General features: G+C 45.3%; 1 long non-coding RNA gene across 2 annotated transcripts in view; it reads left to right on the forward strand.

Moving 5' to 3' along the window:
- The first annotated feature begins 244 nt into the window (after window positions 1–244).
- The window catches only part of LOC116382588 (uncharacterized), an 8,912-nt gene continuing 1,515 nt past the window's right edge, over window positions 245–7,641 (forward strand). The window contains exons 1-2 of one of the 2 annotated variants that reach the window (XR_004212725.1): window positions 245–370; window positions 3,935–4,200. This is a non-coding gene — a long non-coding RNA (uncharacterized LOC116382588). The remainder of the gene's footprint in view (window positions 371–3,934; window positions 4,201–7,641) is intronic. The other variant, XR_004212726.1, reaches the window with a different exon arrangement.

A 7,641-nucleotide genomic window follows, 5' to 3' on the forward strand; every position in this document is an offset into this window, starting at 1 on the left:
GAGGGGAGAGGAGGGCCTACTGAGGATGTGCACACGCACTGACCCTGGAGGTTGCATTCCCCTTTAAAAGTCCCATCCCACTCAGATACGCAGAGCTCATGCAGGATCTGCTGCGGCAGTGGGGGAACACTGCTGAGCTGTGCAGTTTATGCTGCCAGCAAGCGTGCAAAGAAGAGGAGGGGGAGCGAGCGCGTACAGAAGGAGGAGGAGTGAGGAGAGAGAGAGTGCAAACAATGTCATTCTGTTCAGGAGGCAATGCTGCAGTCAACTTTGCAGCGCCATGGAAGCACATCACCAGCAACCAAGAGGCTCCGAGTGAGTGCAGAGAAGTTTTCCTCCTCTCCGCCCCGCGTCCGAGACTCATCTGTGGGTAAACATTTTTCTCTCTTGTCTTATTTACCTTTTATATTGTCTTCTTATGTGTCTTACCGCTGTGTGGGATGATACACTTCTTAAATCAGCCTTACGGGACTTGATATATACGTCTGTCTTGGCTGCTTCTGCCTCAACATTGTCAGCCTCCTCTGCACCAGTAAAAACCAGCCAGACAGCCAGTCAGTTAGCAGTCAGGCTCCACTGCCCCCTCATCCATGTTTAACACATGGTACAGGCTGGAAATAGCAGCCGGCGTGTCAGATAGCGGCTGGTTGAGAAGACTCTGCATTTGACCCAAGGACAAATTGACTAACCAGGTCACAAAGAGTTTCCTCCACTAGAGGGGACTTCCATCTTTGCTGATTTAGCTTTTAGAAGAGTACACGTAGTCTCGGCTCCATACTCTTTTTTTGCTGGTGATTGTGTGGATTTGTATTCATCAGCATGTGTTAGTTGTGAATATGATAGTGGACACCGGAAAGAAGGATCTATTGTATCAGTGGTCCTGATCTGTCGGTGTCTGAGTGCTGAAAATAGGGCAATGAGAATGAGGCTACAGTGGCCTGCATGGGACAGGGCAGCTGTGGTGCAGTCATGAAGTTGTGCTGCAGCTACTAGGACTTTCCTTCCATCCTAAAAGTGGATACCAGGGCAGAGTTTTAGAGAGTTTGTTTGTAGTGAAGTGTTTGTGCATGCGTTGATTAAGTTGTTATTTGTCTTTTGGATAAAAACAGAAATGAAAAGATCTCTCAGAGCAGAAACACTATAATATCTCTGCAGCAACTCTCTTGCTCTAAAAGTCTGTGTTGCTGCTTTTGTCTTTTATGCCATATTGCACTGTCTGCGCTCAAGTGCGAGCCTATTCAAAGGCTATGTAAAAATAGTTTGTGGGCGAAAGAACTACATATTAAAGCGAGTCAGTTCTAAATGTGCTCTGAAACCCGTCTGGATGATGGATCCAGACAGATCAGCTCGCCTGTAAGCAGTCTCGGTCTGCTCCGAGTTCACCTCAGGTAACTGTGCTAAGACCTTGAAAAAGCCGGCCCTGCGTCGTCAGCTTTGTGAGGCAGAAGTCCAAAGCATCTCTCTGGCCTTTGGATTTCTCCACACTGCAGGCAGGCGAGAGCGAAGGGGACAGAGTGATAGCGAACTGTACATCAGGTCCACGCCACATCCGGAGCACTGACATCATTTTTGGAACATCTGCAGTTCTCCTGCTCACACTTTCACTGAGGGTGGGTGCTGCACTGCCAGCAAAGGAAATTGCCGCACTCACCTGATGTTCCTTGCACCTCACTTCTGCCCTCCCCCCACCTCCCGCCCGCTCTCCTCTTCTTCCCTCCCCCTTCCTCGTCTCCAATTTCCAATTTCTCTACTGTAGTCTCTCTCAGAGGTACAGTTGCCCAGCACAGCGCCTCACCGGCATGCTTTGCACCTCTGTGATTCTGCCTCCTCCTCCTCCCTCCTCCCTCCTCCACTCACACCCTCTCCCCTACTGAAAAAGTATGCAGCACATGCTCTCACCATCCTCCTTGAGCAATTTGCCTGAGTGACTAGAGAAGGGGGAGAGAGAGAGAGAGACAGATAGAGAGAGAGAAAGCAAGAGCCAGCAGCAGAGCAGCAATCCTGCAGTATCCTGCAGCAGCTGAGTTCCTGCAGCCTGGCCTCTAACATCACACATGCACACACACACACACAGACATGCACACAGACATGCACATCATTCACTCAGACACAGACAGTCCTTCAGTCACGTGACACAGTGGTGGTAAATGAGGGAGAGCAGGCCGTCTGACTCCGGACCGGACTAGGCTGAGTTAAGAGACAGAGGAGAAAGAGACAGACACACACACACACACACACACACACACACACACACTGCTCATGAAGCTCCACAGGGAGGCATTGGAGAGATTAGTTAGTTGCCCCCCCCCCCCCCGATGGTGCATTGTCCCGTTCCAGCACTCCAGTTTCGATGATGTAATCAATGCAGCAAGCTTTGAACTTGCTGGGCTAGGGGCTCCTTCCCCTCCCCCCTCCCCCCCCCCCCCCGACGAACACAGACGCAAGTGTGAGGCCTCAGCTGCAGTCTGTGTCCCAGGTAGGAAGATGAATAAATTACACTTTTATGTGATCATTTAGCTGAAACTGCAGAAAATGATTTCCTGCGAGTGGGCCAGCTCAACAATTGTCCATATTTCACTCTTTTTCAAAACGGATCGCTCATGCTTCCATAAATGAAGGACCAGCTCAGTTGGTGAAACTACTGCTGGCACTTTGTCAAAACGCTGGCGAGCAGTGCAGTGCCGCATCAGCCCTTCCAATAGATTAAAGCAAGTATCTGCAGGCAAATACGCCTCTTCTGCTCTCTTACAAAGTTGTACAGCTCTACAGGGAAAAGACCAACCTCCGAGCAGCAGCAAAGTGCTTCGAGTTCTTTCCGGACGAAACATCGTAGTGACTTTGCCGTTTCATTGATAAGGTCATCGGCCTGTTGACGGGCTGCAGTGGAGAGCAGCACCAGTGTTGTACAGTACGGGGCTTTAGAGACGCTCAGGCAGCCTGACTGGGACCATATTGTAGCAGGTGGGTTTTGCCGAGCTGGTTCCTGCCGCTGCACCCATAATCTGCCGAGTGATCAACTTCCACTACAGCAGTGATAAACTGGCATCAGCCCTCCTCTAGTAAAAACAAAACCAGCTTGCATCAGAGCAGCTCTGCATAATTAGCACTCATGGATGGTGATGATTCTGCACATTTGATACGGTTGAATGTGTCAGTAGCTTAATAGAATGAAATGTACATTTGTATACATCTCTCTCTCTCTCTCTCTGATGGATCAGATAACGGGTTCTTTCTCAGCTACACTAATGAGCTGCTTTTTAATTAATATTTGACATTAAACATCAGAGATCCACGAAAATATGAATATTTCTGAGGTTTTCCGTATCTTTGCTGATGCATTCCCGAGGATTTTCACAGCCATGTAATTCATACGGATGCGCTTCATCTGAAATTGATGTGGCCTTACCTGGTCATAAGATGATTTGATGAATCATCAGCGTTCATCAGCATGCTGTGCCGGTGCCCAGTTACAGCTTCTGTAAACTATCAATTCTGCATGCGATAAAAAGAAACCAATACTGTAGTTGTTAATTTGACGTGCATCCTTTCAGCTTACCAGAAAAGACTGTGGATTTAGCATCAGCTAAGAAAGATAGACAACATCGTGAAGTGCTTCTTTATAATCTGTGACATGGCAAAGATGATCTGACAAGTCAGTCCAATACAGCAACGTTCTTCTCTGCAAGACTTTTTCAGTCAGTTGCCCTCATCCCTCACTTCATCTCACCACCTCTGCTTTTGTAAAGAAATCTAGTGAACCACGTCACCCAGAAAATCAATCTTAATGTACCTTCAAACAATAACTCCTTCATGTGTTAGAGAGCTCAAAAGTAAAAGCTGTGCATGCTAACTGAAGCAGGCTGAGTCATGCTGGGGGTTTTTTTTTCTGGGTTTCCCCCCTCTCTAATCCTCTGCTCCTCCCCCTCTGGTCTAGGAGCAGGCTCATACACCCGGTCCAGCTGTTGGTGGCATGTTGGAACATGCCTTGACTTGTTGTACTGCCTGAGTGAAGCAGAGAGACACAGTCACAGGGAGAGAGAGAGGGGGAAAAGAGAAGAGGCTTGTGGTCAACAGTTTGCCAGTGTGAAGTGACCCACACAATGAGAGAGCCCTGCTGCACCTGTGGACAGACTCCTGTGGATGTCAACGCCGGAGTGCACTCGCGTGGATGGAGGAGCTCCACGGCTGCCTCGCTGCTTGGTGAGTGTCAAAAGTGTGTGTGGATAAAAGCCTCCGACAAATAATATTACAACTGAGCACTTCTGTGAACGTCTAGGTTAATAGTTATTGCAAAGCGGAGCACAGCGCTCCTTTACTTTAAGGTAAAACTTCAGAAACACTAATTAGTGTGGGGAAATCAAAATATGCTGAAAAGGAGGCCTGCAGATCCGCTTAATAAGGCCTGGAATTTGATTGAAGTATGAATGAGAAAATGTGATCTTGGAAGCTGTAAGTGTTGATGCTAACACAATGTCATGGTAACTATACAAAAGGTTACTGAATGCGGAGAAGTGTGATACGCCCAAACACACAGTTACCAATCGCACAGTGGCACAGTTACCTCTGCACAGACAGAGCGCCGCGACTCGGCCGTCATTGTCTGACCACAGTCTGATCCTCACAGAAGAGGGACAGTTGTTTTTGTTGTTGTTTTCTCCTCTGTTCAGACTGAGAGACGGTTTCCATCAGGAGACCCAGCAGGCTGCCTCTCCTTCCTGAAAACAGAGACCAAAGAGATAAAGACTTCAGAGTTCCTCGTGTATCTTACAACTGATTTATATCTGGTTAAATACAGGAGGGGAGACTGATTGGAGTGTCTGCTCACAAAAGATTACATTTACTGTACGGCACACAGGAAAGCAGATAAAAACAACCTTAACTGACTGTCATTAGCTCGATGGTAAAACCTTGCGTGCCTTTCAAAAGTCAAATACATACATCATTTGGTGCCTTGTGTACTATGATCTGTGTATTTTACTTGTGTCATCAAGACTGCATATATGTGAAGGCAAATGTGCGCAAGACTCAAAACTATATAATAAATAACACACTGCAATACTAATAAGTTAATGCCCATGAAAGCAATTATCACCCCCTAAAAGTTACAGAACTTTATAACAAAGGTGGAGATACATGTCATGACGAGGCGTTTATTACTTCTAATCATTTTCTATCAACTCAAACGCCTCCAGCGATGGATTTGAATGGTCACCTTAAAATTAACACATCTAGAAAGCTAAATCAATATACGTACTTGTGCTAAACCTCAAGAGAGGCTAAGCTCCAGCAGCAGGCACACCATCGGTGTGCTTGTCATGCGTAGCATTGTTCAGAAACATGGCTCTACAGTAAATACTGGTGTCATTGTTACCCATAAGATGATTAGGTTGCTGGAATGGGACTGCAGCGGGATAGCGTGACTGTTTGAGCGTTGTTAGCCGACACTGGAACGACCACAGCGGAGAGGAGCGAGGTGGTGAAGTATAGTGTACGGGGCTGATGATTGTTGGGTGGCTGGGTTAATGTGGGTTCCAGTACATGAGGCCTGACAGCAGAGGGACCCAGCTCGTTCAGGACGTGTAGGTGGGTCTGGGGTTGGGGTGTATAATATATACGTGTATATACACGAGTCTTTTCTGGTGTTACTGATGAGGATCTGTAGGTTGAACCTGTCAGGAACTGGAGACGTGAGAGTTAAATGGTTACTTAAACAGACAAACACTGCATTTTGTGAATTGTTACACTTGAAACTGTGGCTACAGACACTAGTACTCTAATAAACTGACAAATATCTACTCTTAAGAAAGATGAATATATAAAAAGAAAGAAGATTTTAAAGCTTCTAGTTAAAGTTTGAGCATTTGTCAATTAAATATGTAAAATCAGTACACTTACCAAAATGCAAACAACCTCTGCTCTCATGTAGGTCCTTTATCATCCAACAAAATAAGCCAAACTTAACTTAACTTAGCAGTAGTGTTTTTTGGTCATCTTAACTCAAGAACATTTCCTTATAAAATAACAATAAATGACCTATATATTATAAGTTATCAAAACTAATCCACAGCTATTTTGATCGTCGATTAACCAGTGAAGTCATTTTCCTTGTTCCAGCTTCTCTGCTGTGAGGATTTTTGAAAGTTGGTCAGAGAAAACAAGACATTTGAAGGCATTTATTTCTGTTAAAAATTATAATAACTTAAGTTTAGTTTGTTTGTTTAAACTAAAACTGGGGGAGACTCGTGATAAGCCCTTTAGGCTTCTGGCCTCCCTTGCATATTCAATTATTATTTATAGATTTTTGTTAAATGATCTGTTTTATGCGCCATTAAATATAAAGAAAAAAGAAAGAAAGCAGACGCCATCATCATGTTGTTTCATTTGGATATGTCTCCAGGCCTCTTACCAGTATCCCGCTGCTGCATCTGCACACCAACTATGACTATTGCCTATTTTAGGACTTATGAGTAATCCATTGCATGCTACTTGTACATTAATATCTCTAATTAAGCCTATACCTATATGTCATATTAGTATAACCAAAAAGAATACCATAAATTAAGATTATTGAGCCTTTTAACCTGGCAAACCTGAAAAGCTATATTAATTAAGGCGATATTCATCCACACCTCACACTAATATTTGTTAAAAAATGTCCTACTGACATAATTTTTTTAGTTTGGCCAACAAAAATAGTAAAACAATATCCTGTCAGTAAAGCCGAACCCAGCCTGAAGCCCGAAGCCCGGAGCATATTGCTGTACAGGTTTGTGAGACGAGGCTCGTCGCTGCGGCTGTTTGCTGTGTGATGCAGCGAGGCAGCCGCTCATTCATTTAGCAACCAGGGTGTTGTTTTCACTGGCATTCCTCAATCCTGTATTAGGGATTACATCAAGCCCCGAGCAGGAAGGAATTCCTGTCATCATGTGTTCAGTGAGGGCAGCTTCTGGCTCGCCACAAAGAGACAAACCTGGCAAACTGAAAGCCAGTGTTGGTCAGTGGACATCACTTGTGTCCGTGTGTGTAAGACGGGGAAGACAAATTAATCCTTAGTGTTAGCATCAGCCCCAGGGCATCCCAAATCATGTATTTTACAAGTATTTAAATTATTTTTTGACATCAAATAGGGTCAAGATGTTCTAACCACCCATAAAGCGAGGAATTTACAGTTATACAACCATAAATGCGTCATAAAATGCACCCAAAGCAGACACGGAGAGCTACAAATAGCATTGCTGGATTCCAACAGTAAAGATACTTCAGATAGAGGACGTACATCCACCTGTACGTATTCCAAACATCCCTCCCGACACCTCTCGATCCTTCATAGCTCCCTCTGCTCCTTCATTTGCTCATGACTGCAGATTGTTCATAGTATCCATGTTGTCCTGTCAGCAAAGCATGGAGAGGACAGTATGGAGCGGTCAGCTGGCCCGAAATGGCACCGCAGTAAGCAAACACAACTGATAGCAAGGGGATCAGAGTCCCTGAGGTACATCAACACACAGGTACTTGCATTATATGGTACTCGTGTGAACAGAGAGACGAATATACGAGGGCTGAATCAAACAGAGCTTTTTGTTGCAAAGTCATGAGTCATGGCAAGTCTATTCTTAGTTGGGGGGGGGGGGGGGGGGGGGG

The sequence above is a fragment of the Anarrhichthys ocellatus genome, unplaced genomic scaffold (genome assembly GCF_004355925.1).
Source record: "Anarrhichthys ocellatus isolate YVR2014 unplaced genomic scaffold, GSC_Weel_1.0 scaffold5, whole genome shotgun sequence".
Taxonomy (NCBI): Eukaryota; Metazoa; Chordata; class Actinopteri; order Perciformes; family Anarhichadidae; genus Anarrhichthys; species Anarrhichthys ocellatus.